General features: G+C 38.8%; 1 pseudogene; it reads left to right on the forward strand.

Moving 5' to 3' along the window:
• The first annotated feature begins 18,288 nt into the window (after positions 1-18,288).
• LOC116854902 lies at positions 18,289-19,020 on the forward strand (annotated as a pseudogene).
• Positions 19,021-19,797: the final 777 nt, after the last annotated feature.

Consider the following 19,797-nt stretch of genomic DNA (forward strand, 5'->3'; position numbering starts at 1 on the left):
CCTAGCCCAAAACGAAATCCCCATGGGTTGAAATTAGAATCCCAATGGGATGCAGCTTTTCTTATCATAGACGCTGTGATCACAGCTTCCAAATTGTTCATTCAGCAATGTTAACAGCATAACAATTTACCCTAGATGAGGTGTGCATTTTGAAAAATAAGGAAAGAAAGGAAACTTCAACTTTTCTGATGTTTAGAGGACTAATATTTCCTATTTGTAATTTCAAGGCATTTTAGGCAGACTAGAGTATATTCCAATAGACTATTTTCTCCAAAAATTGCCTACCATTATGTGGCTCTGACTTTTAGATGACTGGCAGAGCACTTTTGAATTAGGAAGTATCAGCGATTGCTGTTCCTGAAGAAGAAAAGAGAACTGATAAATTTGCAAATTTTTCACTGACTGTTTGAGATAGAGCTTATAATTCATCCCTTATTCATTCGATCATTCAACAGACGTTTAATGAATTGCTGTGATGCTTCAGGCATTAAGCTAGGCCCTAAGGAAAAAAAAATAATAAGACTTGATTTGTCTCCTAAAGGAAGCTCACAGCCTAGTAGGAGAGAGATTATCAACTATCACAGTGCAGTGTGATAGAAAAGTCTTCTAGAGGGCGCCTGGGTGGCTCGGTGGGTTGGGCCTCTGCCTTCAGCTCGGGTCATGGTCTCAGGGTACTGGGATCAGGCTGCGCATGGGGCTCTCTGCTTAGCGGGGAGCCTGCTTCCCTTCCTCTCTCTATGCCTGGCTCTCTGCCTGCTTGTGATCTCTGTCTGTCAAATGAATGGATAGGATCTTTGAAAAGAAAAAAAAAAGAAAAGTCCTCTAGAAAAAGAATGGAGGAATGGTAAACTTAGGCATTTTTCTGGCTTACTTTATTAACAACTATCACTGATAATAGAATCATTTCAACCAAAAATGGAATCTTTTTCATATGAGAACACTTGTTGCAAAGCTATGAACCAACTACATTTTTAAAAAAAGAAAATGCATTTTACATTATTATTTTGTTAGTTTATTAGTGCACATGATTTTTTCAATCAAAAATGAAAAATAAATTATTATAATGGAAGTACAAGCTTCAAAAAGTAGCATAATTTTTTAGAGGGGGTAGAGGCGGAAGGGGAGAGAGAGAGAGAGAGAGTCTTAAGCATGTTCCACAGCCAGTGCAGAGCCCAACTTGGGGCTCAGTCCCACGATCCCCATGATCTCACAACCCTGAGATCATGATGTGAGCCAAAACAAAGACTTCAATGCTTCACTGACTGAGCCACCCAGGCATCCAGTGACATAATTTTTAAAGCAACTTTCTTGAAATATAATTCATACACTCTGAAGTTCACCTTTTCATATGTATAACTCAATGTTTTTTTAGCATATGTACAAGATTGTGCAACCATCTAATTCCAGAATGATTTTGTGTACTCTAATAAAAGTCTTCCCCATACTCATTGGTAGCCACTCCCCATTTCTCTTCAAAACCTCCTTCCCAACTCTAAGCAACTACTAATCTACTTTTAGTCTCCATGGATTTGTCTATTCAAGACGTTTCATATTAATGGGATCACATATATGGCTTCTTTCGCTTAAGATAGTATTTTCAAGGTTCATCAGTGTCAGAGATAACATCAGGACTTTATTCTTTTTCATAGCTAAATAATATTCCATTTTAGTATCTATACCACTTTTGTCCCTTCCATTAGTTTATGGACATTTGGATTGTTTCTACTTACTGCTTCTCAATATTGACAATATATTCATTTACTTGCTCAGTCCCCGAATGCATATAAAGTAGTCGCAGAATTGCTAACCCATTCTCCTGTAAAAATCAAATCTACCAACAAGAGTACAATATTTGTTTCCAATTCTACTTTTATCCTTAAGTTATAGCAAGCATAGTAACCTCATTGTGTCATGGGAAAGCTCCCTCCCAAGGTAAGTTTCAAATGGTGAAACTTATGATGGTAGCCTTTTAGTATGAATAAAATGAAACTGCCTCATTCAAAAAGGTAAGGAAGCTCCAAGGCAAAAGGTGGGGTGGATGGCTGTATGGGAAAAAGTTTAGAACTGAAAGAGAATGAATAGCACACTGCACAGGCATTTTATAAAAAGAAAGTCCCAGTGGCACAAGATTTAGAAAAGTCAGCCAAAAGATGCATGACCTTATGGTATATGTGGGTGCTAAGGGGCAAATCTTTTCAGAATCCTGCAGGAGGTGACAGACACAGGTAGGAAATGAACCTTAGAGGTTGCTGGCTGGAAATTATGCGTCATCGAGAGGCCAATTTTTTTTCCTGTAGTCTTCATGTAGTGTATCATCAAAATACTGTCATTTCAGTTACTTATGTTAAGTCTTAGATGCCCATAAAAACACACAAACACTTTGATGTGGTCATGTTATTCATTTGAAATAAAGTTAGGTTCATTTGTTCCCATTTCTATTCCATTTTTGTCTTGCCCATCCTTGTTGATTTTATTTATTTTTAAGTATGTGAAACATTAGCATGGTTCCAAAAGTCAGAACTAGACAAAATGTACATTCAGAGAAATATAACTCATTCATATTTCTTCTACTCTTTTTCCATATCCCCTACTTTCTACTTTATTACTGCCCAACCATTGTAAGTAACTAATCTCATTAGTTTCTAATTTCTTTTCCTGTTTTTTCTGCACAAATAAGCTGATACAGGAGATATTTTCCTATATCCCCCTTTATTTCTTGTGTGAAAGGTAGCATACTCTTTTGCACTTTGCTTTTTTCCCTTAACATTATATTCTGGAATATAATGTCAGTTATAACATGTCAGTTTGTAAAGGTCTTCCTCATTCTTTTTTGTATCTGCACAGTGTTCTATTTTGTGATGTACCTTACTTTATTCAAGCACTCTCTTGCATGAAGATTTAGGTTGTTTCCAGGAATTTGAAATCACAATGCTATGTGAATAACCTTGTGTGCATATATTTTATATTGTTGTAGGTCTATTCTCAGGGTAAACTCCTGGGGACAGGATTGTTTTGTTGAAAGACAAATACACATGTAGTTTTGTTAGATATTTCCAAACATCTCTACAAAACGACTGTACTACTTTGTAGTCCCACCAACGGTGTCTGATAGTGACTGTTTCCCCACAGCCTTACTAATAGCAGGTGTTGACATACTTTTTATTTTCACCATGAGACTGGAGCTTTTAATACATCTATACACTTATTTTTTGTTCTCCTGAAATAAAATAAAAATTAAAAATCAAAAAACTTATGCAAGGCAAAAGTTATGAAAATAAAGCAGATGTATCACTATTAATGTCATATAAAATAGAATCCAAGATGAATAAACTTAATGGAACAAAGAGGGATACATCATGGTAGTTTTATCTGCCAAAAAGATAGAATAGTCATGAACATTTAGGCATCTAATAAAAGAGGTGTGAAATGTAATAGAAACTTAAGGAGAAATCACTCTCATGCTAAGCGACTTCACCTTGTGTATATTAGTGATCAAAAAACCAAGCAGACAAAAATAAGGTCTCTTAAGTTGGATTACCCATAAAGCAGACTTTGAAGCAGGACTCAGTGTGGGTAGTTTATCTGGGAAGTGGTCCCAAGAATCACTTCCAAAGAAACAGAGTGCAACCACTGTGGACACCTAGAGCTCAATCCTGTTAGCAATTCTCTGAGCAGCTTCAACAGAGCAGGCCTTAGATGGGCTCATCACAGAACAGAGAAACTGGGGCATTTATCCATTGATTTTTGCCTTCCTTTGTTTGAGTGTTGTCCTCCATCCCTGGGACATTAACCCCACATACTTTTAGGTTTCACCTGTACAGTTTAGAAGACTTCCGCTGCTTCCAAGAAAGCAATAGTAGAGAAATGCTATGACTTGTGCCTGGTTCAGGAAATTGGCAGTGAAATAGCAAGCTTTTACCATGCTGAGCTAAAATCAGATGGATCCAGCAATCTGGCATGGTGGACCAGAAACACCAGCCACCGTGCAGTTACTGATGATTTGAATGATATGAATCATCTTACATGGGGGCTCAATGTTAATAAGGTATAATGAAGCTTAAGTAAGTAAGTAACTAAGTGATAAGTAAACTTTATCATTTTGCAGGAGGGACCCATTTCAAGTGTTAAGCCAGGGACTGGCACCAATCGTGTTTTCAGTATATAACTCTGGTAAAGGACAGGATGGCTTGGAAAAGGGCAAGAAGGAGGGGAGGCTGGCTAGTTTATTGCAACTGTTTAGAAAACTGAGATAAATTGGATCTGACTTGAGCTAATGAAAATGGAATAAAGAAGAAAGACTTGTGAGATAATTTGGAGCATAAAGGACAAGATTTGGGGGAAGGAGAGTTGGGCAAAGAGATGGTGGTTGTAATCAGTTAATCTTGGGACATGTTGAGTTTGTCTTTACAGCATCCTGATGACATAGATAGGAGAGATATGATGATGTGACAAATCAAGAAAAATGTGGTCCCTGGGTCAGGTTGTACTTGCCCCAAACTACAGAGCTATTTCGTTTAAAGCTGAGGACTAGAAGCCATGCTTCCAACAGACATCCAGTTTCATGTTCCCTCATTCAAGTAACTGACAACGGTTATGAATGATGTAAGGGCCTATTTAGCCAGAGCAATGCCATCTGGTTAAACAGTGATTTTGTTGTTTATGCAGTAAAACTTAAAGTGTCCCTGCTCCCCCTTCCCCCAGGGGACTTACTTAAAACAAGTCCCAGAAACTGGTCCCAGGTAACAAAGCCCAAATACAAGGGTGGGTCAGGCCAGGTGGAGGTATTCAATCAGTGGGGGTACATACTGTCTCCCTAGCTACCAAGGAGTATGGGCCCCACCGTTTGGGTGCCTTTTGGTTGCCAATTCTGACCAAGGTGATAGGCTAGTTCAAATAGCTACTATAGGGTAAATTGTAATTCAATTGTCCACCCATGTGTGACCTAGAAGGACTGTGCAGCTTTCTCTGTGTTACAATCTCATTGGCCACCTGTGCGTGGCCAGGCCCAGCCACATGGCCTTTGCCCTTAAAACCTAGTCTGTAAGGCAGAGAGAGGTCTCTTCTTTGCAAGAGACGGCCCTGGCCTGTCAGTTTGATTCTCAATGCTTGAGGCGAAATAAAGCTTTGCTTGACCTTCGCTTTGTATCAGTCTCGTTCCTTTGACCATGGACCCAACAATGGCACTAAGCTGCTCTTCTCAGTATCCATTTGTGGAAGAATATTTTCCCTGTTGCAACACATGACTGTCTCATTAAAAATTGTTTTTTAAAAAAATGAGAAGTAAAAATGTCTACATCCTATCATACTCTAAAAATCAAAAAGGTGCTAAAAATTCTCATAGAAAATGAGGAGTCTAAGATCAATGTGAAAATGGGAAGTATTAATGGTGGCAACAGTATAACAAGAACATTTTATTTTTTTTAAAGAGAGAGAGAGAGTGCAGAAGCAGCCAGAGAGGCAAGCACAGGCCAAGGAGATTCCCCACTGAGCACGGAACCCGATGAGGGGCTCATCCCAGGACCCTGGGATCATGACCTGAGCCGAAGGCAGACCCTTAACCAACTGAGCCATACAGACACCCCTAAAAAGACCATTTTAACAAATAAGAATGTACACATTTGTGTGTTCTTCTAAGGGGAAAAAAAGAATATTTATTCTATGGATGCCATATCACCTGCAAACATTTTACTTCTTTTTGAAATTGCTTCTGAGCCAGTTTTTGAGTCAGAGAAGGAAAACTAAAAAGAAAATTTATAACCATACCTCATATACAACTGATGGGAAATTTTTAATTAGTATGCAACCAGTACTTACAAAAGCTACAGACACGAGAACTGATTCAATGAAAAGTATTAAAATGCACAATTAATTCCAAGTGAATTAGCAAACACCTAGTCTGGGTCGATGATAAATTGTGTGACAAGAAGTTGGCATAGAACCTAGCTGAGTAATGTGCTTTAGTGAACCTTCACGGTATGATGGTGGGTGGAAAGGGCAACCAAGCTATAAAAACCCTGCAGGTTGATTTTATGCGAGATGAAAATTTCTGCAAGTGACTATAAAGCCAGTAGACTAGGAATTATATCTCTCTTTTGCTGAGTTTTCCCCGATAGCATCACACCAGAGATCAGAGAACAATGACTAGAGTGCTGTACTTAGCCTTAGATTGTGATCTTAATGTTCACATTGTGATGCATTCGCCTTACCACCCACAGGGTTCAAAGCATTTTTGAGCTATAAATGAGTTACCACTCCGGATCTCCTTTGGCCACCATGAAAATGTTTTGGAACTAGAAAGAGGAGATGGTTGCATAACATCGTTCATGTACTAAATGTCACTGGATTGTACACTTTCAAATGGTTAATTCTTTGTGAACTTGACCTGAATTGAGAAAAAACAAACAAAAAAAGACCACCCATTCCTGAAACATACTTTGCTTGACCTTATCATACAGCAGCTCACTCTCTCAACAATCCTGCGAGACAAACATTCTAATTTCCGTTTCCAGGATGAGGAAGCTGAGGTTGAGTGTTTTGCCCAAGGTAGTTTAGTAGAAGAGTAGGGGTTCAAACTAAGTCTATCTGATTCCAATTTCCAGGTTTGAATATTAATAGAAGTCCATAAAGGGGAATGGTCAGCCACCACTTAGATGAAAATTCTTGAAGCAATTTAGCTCAATATGAAAAGAAGAATGTGCCTGTTGAAACTTGCTTTCTTCACCCACTGTCGTGGAGAAAGAACTATTTGTGAGGACTCCCTCTGAGGAGAACTTTTTACTGGAACTGGAGTATAAAGTAGAAACGTATTCATAAGGAGAAAGATAAGAGCCCACTTATTAGACTAGGCTATCAGGTCAGAAAGGGACATGGTAGGAAGACGAGTTTTATGCTGAGTGACTGACCGAGATCTGAGTAGAGGATTCTTTACTTTTCCCTCCCTGACAACCAGATTGTTCCTAGAGACTGGGGCAAGGTTGAGCCTGCATGTCTGGGCATGTGACAGAGGTTATAGGAGCTAAACTAGAACCTAGAAGCTCACCTCTAGGAACCCTTTTTCTCTAGATGTCCAGTTCCTAAAGTTCCCCTATGATGGAGAATCTACACATGTGGCTTCCAACACTTTAATTCTTTCTTGCTTTGTTCCCCCACCCCCATACCCAAGGTATTTGCAGTGTCTGGTGGAAAAGAACTATAATGTCATGCACTTCCCATAGGTTCTGCCATCTGACCTGTATAATGTAATCTAAAAATAGTCAATAAAACTATAAATTCAAGGAATTATTACTTCATATTTCAATTCTGAATATAGTATTTTTCTTTTTTAAGGATTTTTAAAAGATTTCTTTTCTTTTTTTTATTATGTTATGTTAGTCACCATACAGTACGTCATTAGTTTTTGATGCAGTGTTCCAAGATTCATTGTTTCCATTTAACACCCAGTGCTCCATGTAATATGTGCCCTCCTTAATTCCCATCCCCAGGCTCACCCATCTCCCCACTCTCGTCCCCTCTAAAACCCTCAGTTGGTTTCCTGGAGTCCACAGTCTCTCATGGTTCGTGTCCCCTTCCGATTTCTGCCCCCCTTTCAATTTTCTGTTCCTTCTCCTAATGTCTTCCATTTTATTCCTTATCTTCCTCAAGTAAGTGAAACCGTATGATAATTGACTTTCTCTGCTTGACTTATTTGACTTAGCATAATCTCCTCCAGTCTCATCCATGTTGATGCAAAAGTTGGGTATTCATCTTTTCTGATGGTTGAATAATATTCCATTGAATATATGGACCACATCTTCTTTGTCCATCTGTCTGTTGAAGGGCATCTCGGCTCTTTCCGCAGTTTGGCTATTGTGGCCATTGCTGTTATGAACACTGGGGTGCATATGGCCATTCTTTTCCCTACATCTGTGTCTTTGGGTTAAATATCCAGTAGTTCAGTTGCCGGGTCATAGGGTAGCTCTATTTTTAACATTTTGAGGAACCTCCACACTGTTCAAAGTGGCTGTACCAACTTGCATTCCCACCAACAATGTAAGAGAGATTTTTAAGTAATCTCTACACCCAACGCAGGGCTCGAACTCACAGCCCTGAGATCAAGAGTCACGTGCTTCACTGAGTGAGCCAGCCAGTCACCCCAATATTTTTCTTAAGTAAACAGTACAGACAGACATAAAGAATAGGTTGTATTCTTAAAATTCCTTCAAAACAATGGTAGAGCAAAAAAGAAAATAAAGCTTAGGAGATAGATCTGGATTCAAAATCAGATTCCATTAACTTTGAGCAAGTTACCTATCCTCTCTGAGCTGGTTTCTTCCTCTGTAAAATGTAAATGATGATCCGCCCAAGGGTTGTTATTATTTTTAAATGAGATGTGTCATTATATGTACAATAGTGCTTAATATGTAAGTACTCAGTAAATGTTAGTTTCCCTTCCCTTCCCTTTTATAGCAATAATCTTAGAAATGTCTGATTTTACTTTGAAAAGTCAACAAGGAAACAGAGAAAATGGGGTAGGGCCAGATAATGTTTCTAACAGAAAGAGGAAAGAAAGCCCTGACATCCAGGTCCCTGGCCACCAGGGACAACTAGATCTTGGTGTTCTCCTACTGAACATAAACGGTCTTACAGATCATAAACATCAAAAAGGCCATTCTGTGATTACAGTGTATCAAGGCCAAAAAAAAAAAAAAAAAGACTGCTGTGTAATCATGTTTGAACCTAAACGAAATGAGAACCCTCTCCAAGGGGCACCTGGGTGGCGTCAGTTGGGCATCTACCTTTGGCTTAGGTCATGATCCTAGAGTCCTGGGATCTCACCCCAGGTAAGGCTCCCTGCTCAGCCGGGAGCCTGCTTCTTCCTCTCCCTCTGCCGCTCCCCTGCTTGTGTGCTCTCACTCTCTCTCTGTCAAATAAATAAAATCTTTTTTAAAAAGGGGGGGCACCTGGGTGGCTCAGTGTGTTAAGCCTCTGCTTTCGGATCAGGTCATGATCCCAGGGTTCTGGGATCGAGCCCCACATCGGGCTCTCTGCTCAGCGGGGAGCCTGCTTCCCCCTCTCTCTCTCTTCCTGCCTCTCTGCCTGCTTGTGATATCTGCCTGTCAAATAAATAAATAAAATCTTTAAAAAAAAAAAGAACACTGTTCAAGCCATGCAAATGATTAAACATTCCCCTATCCTAGCTGATATTAGTGACTGACGCTTCTGTGCCAATTACAGCTCATCCTTGGGCTAGTCTTCCCTTCTTGTAAGTAAGATATATTAAAATACTTAATCATGGGATTACCCCCACTTCTTGAAAGCATCCCGTATGGATGGCTGCATATCCAGAGAAAGACAACTTCCTTCAACACTTCCCCAAATCACCTAACATGGACCCAAATCCTATATACTAAGCCCTTTCTGAACTCTCTTAATGAGATGCCCCGTGGATCCCCATGGTGGGCATCCTCCCTCCCTGCTACAAGCAATAAACCCAAATTATTCTATTACAAGTATGCTGCTGGTGGCCTTTGGCTGGAGGGCATTGATGTAACTGATTGTGTGGTATCAGCTCCAAGGTCTGAAGATACCAAAAACACCCCGATTTTGGTCTTTTTTATACTAGTTCCTTTCCCCACTTTCCTCAGCACATACTTTTCAAAATTATGCATTTAATCTCAATATTATTAAGATATATCAGGTAATTTAATCTGTACAGAGGATACTCAGAAGCTTCCTTGAACTCTGTTGTAGATTCCTGAATCTCTGCTTACATAACAGATTGATGACTGGGCTAGATGTTAAGGGCACGTGATGGGTAACTCTATCTTAATTACTAAGTTTAAAGCCATAACCACTGTTTTCTCAATTTTAGCACTACCTTCTGATCAATAGCTCAATTTCCATGTAGATGTAGCACATGTCCCCCCCTTTTCATAGTAGCCAAGATATCTTTTGTGAATGTTTTATGTAAATTTCATTGTTTGTTAGTGTAACATTGTCATGATATCCACTACCTACTCAGAGAGAGGAAATGACACAATCAATATAGATCTTGGCATACACAAGGAAAGGATAAAAGTTAATAAAATGAAGGAAATAGTAAGGACCATATGAGAAGTAAAAACCAGAAGCTTGGTAAGATCCCTCTAAGTTTTAGAATTAGCAGTGTCTTTGGGCTCATGTAATGAGGAGAATTAGGGAAAAAGACCATTTCACCTGAACTGGGACAGCAGAGCAGAGGGCTAAAGAGAGGTGAATGAAACTAATGTTAATTGAAAATCTACCATATACCAGGCTCCATGATAGAAACTTCATATAACTTCATCCCATTTAGTTCTTGCCATACCACCTTGAAATACATTATGATTCCCATCATACAGAGTTTCAGTTCAAGACAATAAAAAGTCTTCCAATCCATAAGTGACAGTGGTCAAATTTTGCTGGTATGTCCATCTTCCCAGGTTAATTTCTTAATACAATGCCACTCCTGGAAATTACAGTCCTGAGACTCAAAAAATTCATTATCTAATGTGGAAGACAAAAAAGATGACAAAATTACCAGAGGGCTAACTAAAACAATTGCATTCAAACATGGCTTAATAGGAGAAATAGCGTTCATAGGAAGAGAATCCAGATTTTTCTGAATCAGGTAGAAAAATACTTGAGCTAGGAAGGGCTACTTTCTGATGCTAAACTAAAAATGTAGAACTAAGGAAGTTTCTAAATAAAGTATCTCCTGTGCAAGACACTGTTGTTTGCTAACTCATCAGCTTTTCTTTCTGACTTTTCTTTTTACTAGTTCAAAACTGAGTATGATACTTCTTGCTACATATTGCCATTATATAATGAATTTACAATGCCATGGGTAAAGAGTTCTTTCTATTTCTCTATAATTCTGACATTGATTTCCCCATTTCAAAGTTGTTACATAGGCACATATATGATGAGTATTTTAAAGCTGTTTGCATTTGTTTTTACACATTTTCCCTATGTTGAATTATTGTTCTTATTTCATTAGATATAAACTCTCTGCCAATTTGCTCCCCATTTTAACAGCTCAATTGGACTAGAATTCACATACCATACATTGTAGCCATAAAATAAGTGTATAATTCAATGTTTTGGGTATATTTAAAGGGTTGTATAACCACACTAGAATCTAACTTCAGAACATTTTTATTTTCCCAAAAAGAAAACCTGTACCCATTAGCAGTCATTCCCCATTTCCCCCAACCCCTCACCCCAACCCTAGGCAACCACTACTCTACTTTTTGTCTCTACAGATTTGCCAATTCTGGACATTTCATATAGAATAATACAATATCCGGTCTTCTGTGACTGCCTTCATGTTTTTAAGGTCCACCCAAGGTATAGTATGTATTAATGTTTCATTCTTTTTTATTGCCAAACAATATTCCATTTCCCTCTACCTTTTGTTTGCTAACAGAACCCTGACTTTGATCATGTATAAGTCAGGCTTATACGTCAAGGTAGGTCACATCACAGATGGTCAATCTTAATTAATTCAAGCTAGGATTTCTCAAAACCAGGCTGCAACCCATTAGAGAGTCATGAAACCACAGTCAACATGTTTCTTATTTTGGTAAAAAAGCACATAATACAAAATTAACCATTTTAACCATTTTTAGGTAAATAGCAATTTGTGCTATTTACCTAATATGCAACAGATCTCTGGAACTTTTTCATCTTATGACACTGAAAATCTATTAAACAATAACTCTCCATTTTCCCCCTTCCTCCACCCCCTGGCAACCACCATTGTACCTTCTGTTTCCATGAATTTGACTAGACACTTTATATCAGTGGAATCATGCAGTATTTGTCTTTTAAAAATATTTTATTTATTTATTTGAGAGAGAGAGTTGAGGGAGGGACAGAGAGAGAGGGAATCTCAAGGAGACCGTGCTGAGTGCAGAACCGGATGCAGGACTTGATCTCTCAACCCCGAGATCATGACCTGAGCCGAAATCAAGAGTCAGATGTCTAACCAACTGAACCACCCCAGTGCCCCATATTTGTCTTTTTGTAACTGTTTTCTTTCATTTACCATAATGTCCTCAAGGTTCATCCATGTTGTAGTATATAACAGGATTGTTTTCTTTTTTAAGGCTGAATAATATTTCATTGTATGTATATACCACATTATCTTTTTCCATTCATCCTCTGATGCACATTTATGGTTCTATTTCTTGGCTACTGTGAGTAATACAATAGTCATGGGTGAAAAATACCTTTTTGAGGTCCAATTTTCACTTCTTTGGTATGTATATCCAGAAGTGATATTGCTGATGATATGGAATTCTGTTTTCAGTCTTTTTGAGGGAACTTCATACTGTTTTCCACAGTGGCTAGACTGTTTTATATTCTCATCAACAGTGTGAAAGTGTCCTAATTTCTCAACATTATTACCAACCTTGTTATTTTCTGTTTTTTTTTTTTTTAATTTATTTATTTTTTATAGTGGCCATCCTAATGGGTAGGAAGGGATAGATAGCTCATTATGTTTTTGATTTGCATTTCCCTGATGATTACTGAAGTTGTACATCTTTTCAATATATTTGTTGGCTCTGTATATATCTTCTTTGAAGCAATGTCTATTCAAGTTTTTTGCCCATTTTCAAAGTCATTTCATTTGTTTTCGTTGTGGAGTTGTAGTTTTGTTTTGTTTTTTTTTTTTTTTAGATTTTATTCATTTATTTGTCAGAGAGAGAGAGAACACACACACACAAGCAGGGGGAGCAGCAGGCAGAGAGAGAAGCAGGTTCCCTGCTGAACAAGGAGCCTGATGTGGAACTCGATCCCAGGACCCTGGGATCATGACCTGAGCTAAAAACAGATACTTAACTGACTGAGCCACCCAGGCAGGTGTAGGAGTTCTTTATATATTCTAGATAATAACCCATTTTCAGATACACAATTTGCAAGTATTTTCTCCCTTTCTTATATTGCCTTTTCACTCTGTTCATTGTTTCCTTTGTTGCACAGAAGTCTGTAAGTTTGATGTAGCCCTATTTGAATATTTTTGCTTTTGCCACCCATGTTTTTGGTGTCATATCCAAGAAATTATTGCCAAATTCAATGCCATGAAGATTTTCCACCATGTTTTATTATGGGAGTTTTATAGTTTCAGATTTTAGATTTAGGTCTTTAATCTATTTTGAATTAATTTTTGTATATGGCATAAGGTAAAGGTCCAACTTCATTCATTTGCATGTGGATATCTACGTTTCCCAGGACCACTTATTGAAGAGACTATTTTCCCATTGTGTAACCTTGGTGTCATTGTAAAAGTTCAATTTTTCTACATATAAGATTATATAATCTGTGAACAGAAATAATTTTAACTTTTATCCTTTCCAATTTGGATGGCTTTTATTTCTTTTTCTTGCCTAGTTGCTCTAGTTACAATTTTCAATACTTTAATAGAAGTGGCAAAGGTGGTCATCCTTCCCTTGTTCTTTATCATAAAAAAGGAAAAGCTGGGGCACCTGGGTGGCTCAGTGGGTTAAGCCTCTGCCTTCAACTCAGGTCATGAGCTCAGGGTCCTGGGATTGAGCCCCACATCAGGCTCTCTGCTCAGTGGGGAGACTGCTTCCCCCTCTCTCTGCCTGCCTCTCTGCCTACTTGTGATCTTTCTCTTTCTCTCTGTCAAATAAATAAATAAAATCTTTAAAAAAAAAGAAAAGCTTTCAGTTGTTTACCATTGAGTAGGATCTTAGCTGTAAGCTTTTTTGATGGCCTTTATTTTGATAAGATAGTTTCCTTCCATTCCTGGTTTGTTGAGCTTTTATCATCAAAGTGTGCTGACTTTTGTCAAGTGCTTTTTCTGCATCATTTGGGATTAACATGTGATCTTTATCTTTTGTTCTGTTAATGTAGTGAATTACATTGATTAATTTTCATATGTTGAACCATCCTTGTATCCCAGGGATAAATCCCACCTGGTCATGAGCTATGATCCTTTTAATGTGTTTTTGAATTTGTTTAACGAGGATTTTTGCATTGATATTCATCAGGGATATTGATCTATAGTTTTCTTTTAGTATGTTTATCTAGCTTTGGCATCAGGCTAAATCTGGCCTCAACAAATAAGTTTGTAGCTGTTCCCGCTTCTTCATTTTTTTTCTTTTGGAAGGGTTACCATCAACATTTTTAAATTAAAGAAATAGAATATCATAAATAACATCAAGACATGTGTGAATCATAGATAAGAGTTATTTTGTGAAGTGTGTGCAGGCATGTGCATGTTTGGGCATGTGTGTGTTATGTAATGTGTAAATTATTTTCTTACTGTGGGTTCTGGTTTTAAAGGTTTAATATTCAGTGGTATAAACCAGCCATGTTAATGTCATTCCCCTTGCCAGAGCTAAGCAGAGGTTAGTGAGGCAGTTCTGGACAATGAGATATGGAGACGTTATTTATTTTATGTTTATAGCTATAAAAGGACATAGAGAACAGAGCACTGTTTTGCTCTCTTCCAGTCTGTAGGTATTTTTGGTGACTAGGAGACATGTGAGGCTGCTGCATGCATCTTGTGACTACGTGGGAAGTAACCAACTTACTAAGAAAACAGATTGGAAAAATACAATGAACCTGAGTCCTAATAACATTATCGAGTCAAGCAATCACTCCTGAAACTGCCCTACCTTCCAGATTTCCTGTTACATAAGATGAAATAAATGTGTTTCTTCATTGTTTAGCCACTTTTAATTAGATCTACCATAATTTCTGTTTAATTTTGTGATAAGTGAATCAGGGATAAAGATACTTTTTTAAAGGTTTATTTATTTATTTGAGAGAAAGAGAGAGCACAAGCAGGGGGTTCGGCAGAGGGAGAGGGAGAAACTGGCTCCCTGCTGAGCAGGGAAATGCAGGGCTGGATCTTAGGACCCTGGGATCATGACCTGAGCTGAAGGCAGATGCTTAACTGAGCCACACAGGTGCCCCAAGAATGAAGATATTTTATTCTTATTTTTTAAGGTTTTATTTATTTATTTAAGAGAGAGAGGGAGAGAGCACCAATAGTAGGGTGAGGGAGAAGTGGACTCCCTGCTGAGCAGGGAGATTCAGGGCTCGATCCCAGCACCCAGGGATCATGACCTGAGCCCAAGTCAGACACTTAAATGACTGAGCCACCTGGGCACTCTTTATTCTTCTTTACAGTTCCTACATCACCCTGTATATATTTGGTGATCAGGACATTTTTGACAATCTGATAATCTTATTATGATCATAAGAGCAGAGTGCCAGAGTGGGGTGTTTCTAGAATTTCACCATATCCTTTACAGTGTTTTCTTTTTATTTTTTAAAGACTATTTATTTATTTGACAGAGAAAGAGAAAGAGGGAGATAGCAAGAGAGGGAACAGAAACAAGGGGAGTGGGAGAGGGAGAAGCAGGCTTCCCACCAAGCAGGGAGCCCAACAGGGGGCTCTATCCCAGGACCCTGGGACCATGACCTGAGCTGAAGACAGACACTTAATGAATGAGCCACCCAGGCACCCCTTTTGCAGTGTTTTCAATTAAAAAAAATACTGACCTGCTTATTTTTAGTAAAAATTAGTCTCTAGTACAAAGATTAGGTTTTGTCTATGCAGAAAGCTAAAACTGCATCAAAACAATTAAATGAGGATATACCCAGAGCTAAGCATCCTTGAATGCAAATATGAAAAACCTATGACATTCTTTATCCTAAAAGTAATCTTAATTTCTTTGGCAAAACCAGACTCGATTTTTAACCAATGTATACCCTGAGCTTAGAACAGTTTCTGGCACTAGTAGGTGCTAGATAATTATTTGTTCAATTAATCAAATGAGCATAATAAATTACTTAATACATGATTCAAGTAATGGTAGAGGTAATGTCACAAAATGATGCATGATAATTGCCAAATGAATAGTACTGTTAAGTGTGTGCCCTTCCCTTTCTTTCCTCTTTTCGTCATTTGCATTTATTTTTCTCTAAGTTACATTATGGGTTTTTCAATATGCATATTGATTTACTTGCTATAATGTGCTTAGCATTTTTTTTAAAGATTTCATTTATTTATTCGACATACAGAGATCACAAGTAGGCAGAGAGGCAGGCAGAGAGAGAGGAGGAAGCAGGCTCCCCGCTGAGCAGAGAGCCCGACACGGGGCTCCATCCCAGGACCCTGGGATCATGACCTGAGCGGAAAGCAGAAGCTTTAACCCACTGAGCTACCCAGGCGCCCCTGTGCTTAGCATATTAAAAGTAGGCAAGGATTGTTTTTTTTAAAGATGTATTTACTTACTGTAGAGAGAGAGAGTGCAAGCCTGTGCCCAGTGAGGGGAGGGGCAGAGGGAGGGGAATCTTCAGGCAGACTCTCCACTGAGTGGGGAGGCCGATGCAGGGCTCCACCTCTCAACCTACAAGATCATGACCTTAGTGGAAACCACGATTCAGACACCCAACAGACGGAGTCACCCAAGTGCTCCAGGCAAGGTTTTTAAGATGAATGTTATATAAATCATAGTCTCTAATAACCCTTCATTTTATAAAGAAAGAAATTAAGTCCTAGAGGGATTTAATGATTTTTCCAGGGGGCATGCTGATCTATTAATAGTTGGAATGGCTAATACTATAAAGGTATCCCCCTCATTTAACAACATTTTTTTTACATTACCAAAAAATAGTAGCTATAATCAATGACAAAATTTTATACTTCCGTAGGTAGTGCCAAATAATAAACTATGGCTCTAGAACATTTGGACAATTACCTATCAATAGAATACATACAAAGTTCAATCTTGTTCATTTTAAGTGACAATACATACGGAGTTCCTTCAGTCAGTGCCCTGATCCAAGTCTGTTCTTTGTATAGGGTTTCTTTTGCTCCCTGAGGATTCTGTAATCTTGCTCTCTTTCTTTGTGCTAAGCTACGTCTGAATTACATTTTATCAGTCTGAATCTTTTCTAGACTTTAGACTGATATTTTATCATGTGCTCTTCTTGCTTTTCTTTATCATGGATTTCTTCTGACTCCTAGATGTGTAGTTAAGAGCACGTACTCTGGAAATCTTAGAAGTTAACTTTGTATGGTGATAGATGATAACTAGACTTATAGTGGTAATCATTTTACAATGTATGCATATATCAAATGGTAATGTGGTACACCTGAAACCAATATAATATGTCAATTATATTTCAATTTTAAAAATTTAAGTAGGCTCCATGCTCAGTGTGGAGCCTAACATGGGGCTTGAACTCATGACCCTGAGATCAAGACCTGAGCTGAGACCAAGAGTTGAATGCTTAACCAACTGAACCATGCAGGCATCCTTACCCCTGCCCCCCAATTTTTCTTTTAAATAAGAGCATGAACATTAGAACCAGACTGCCTGAGCTCATATTCCCAGCTCCACAGCTCTACAGTTATTAGCCATATGACTCTGGTTAATAATAGTCTTAACCTCTCTGTCTCTCACTTTCTTCATCTGTAAAATAGAGATATTAATAATGGTAAGGATTAAGTATGTTAACCTTTAAAAATAAAACTGCCAGTTAGTTTACCAGTGAAAATAAGTTTATTAGGGAATAGAACATTGTGATTTGGACAAGTAAGCCATGGCAAAATCATAGACAAGCCCAGAGGACAAAGTAAATGATCCCTCTCTTATGAAGGAAAGGGAGGAGTTGGCAAGGACTGTTATAAAACAAATAATCCATTGGAGTAAACTGGAAATTGGAAGTATAGTGGCTTTTCATTGGCTGTGTTGTGACAGTCTCTCATTGGCTGGGCTGTTGCCAGGGAAGAGGAAAACTTTTTTCTCCTGCTGGGGTAGTAAGGTAGTAGCTAAAGTAGTATTAATTTGCAAGGTATGTCTCTTTCTATTTAGTTCCTATTGACCACCAGTGGTAGGGTATGAGGCCTCCCCCCGCTGGCTCCCCAACCACATTCTAAATGAGGTTTCCCTTGATTAATTTTCACAAGTAAAATATTTGTTCTATATAAATACTAGCTGCTATTATTTTTAGTACTACAGATGAGCCTTGAACAACAGGGTTAAGGTGAGGGCTGCTGATTTCCCACCCCAGCTGAAAATCTGCATGTAACTCTTAGCTCTTCAAAACTTAACTACTGATAGCCTACTATTGACTAGACGCCATCCAATAACATCAGTGGTCGATTAACACATATGTTAGATGTTACATGTATCAGACATGATATTATTATAATAAAGTAAGTTAGAGAGAAGAAAATGTTATCAAGAAAATTGTAAGGGAGAGAAAATACATTACGGTACTATAAAAAAATTGTACAGAACAATGTGGTGTGTGAGAACCAGGGTGACCACCAAACCACATGGACAGAAGCAGCCGAGGGATGTGCAGTGGCCTCACTCCCACCCAGTCACCAAGGCCCCACTCCATGTTTCTCAAGCAAGGCCAGGGGTGAGAGCCAGGCCACAGCAAGGCAGCCCTCAGCCAAGGGCGGGTGAGCCACCACTGTCAGATCTCATGCTACTCCCATGGCCACCACCTCTGCCATCTCCAGAAACTCTGATGTCCTTGGTGGCCAAGCTGTACCTGAGTGATTGGTGGGAGTCTGAGAGGTGTTCCAGAAGCTGCAGAGGCTCATCATTGAGGGTGCCACCTTGGAGTACCAGGCCCTGGTGAACCACAGAGGAAGCTGCCACTATGGAGCAGTTCACTTTGAACTTTAGGCCTCAGAAGACTTGTACGTCTTCACTACTGCAGCAACTGCAAGAAGCAGAATACACCCTTCGTGGTACTGGCTTCTCGTTTCAAGCTCCTGAAGGAAGCTGAGGGCACAACCACATACACACTCAGCAAGCACAAAGCACAGCACACCTTCCATAAGAGATGCGGCATTCAGAGATTTACACTCCCCCATCAAACCCTGGAGGTTTTGGAATCATTCCATACTGCCTGGCTAAGGATGCTGTGTGGAGTGTGAGCACTGAGAAATTCAGTGGCAGCGACTGGGGAAAAGCCATGAAAGAGCACAAGACCATCAAGAACATGTTTAAGGAGTAAATGCCTGCTTCTCCCTTCCTGAAAAAGAGGAATGACTGGGGTTAGCAGCTTTGCTATCCCCGCTGCACCTCAGTGGTGCTTATGAAAATGGCTGACTCAGGCTGCTTGTTCCATTTGGAGCAGCCTTCTTGATCTCTGCTGTTTGCTCCAGCTACCGTTTCTTTATAAAATTTATTTTTTTTATTTGAGTATAGTTGCCATACAATATTACATTAGTTTCAGGTCTACAACATAGTGATTCAACATCTCTATATGTCACACTATCTGCTATATGTCACACACTGGCTACTATCTGTCACCACACAACACTATTATAATACCGTTGACTATATTTCTATGTTGTACCTTTTATTCCCATGACTTATTCATTCCATAACTGGAAGCCTATATCTCCCACTTCTTTTCACCTGTTTCACTCACCCTCTTCCCTCTGGCAACCCTCAGTTTGTTCTCTGTATTTATAGGTCTGATTCTGTTCTTTGTTTACATATTCATGTGCTTTGTTTTTTAGACTCCACATATGAGTAAAATCATACAGTATTTGTCCTTCTCAGTCTGACTTATTTTACATAGCAAAATACCCTCTAGATCTATGTTGTCACAAGTGGCAAGATCTCATTCTTTTTTATGGCTGAGTAATATTCCATTGTGTATATGTATACCACATCTTCTTTACCCATTTAACTGTCAAAGGAACACTTGGGTTGCTTCTATATCTTGACTATTGTAAATAATGCTGCAATACACATAAGTGTGCTTTTATCTTTTCAAGTTAGT

This window comes from Lontra canadensis, unplaced genomic scaffold (genome assembly GCF_010015895.1).
Source record: "Lontra canadensis isolate GAN:19392208 unplaced genomic scaffold, GSC_riverotter_1.0 scaffold96, whole genome shotgun sequence".
Taxonomy (NCBI): Eukaryota; Metazoa; Chordata; class Mammalia; order Carnivora; family Mustelidae; genus Lontra; species Lontra canadensis.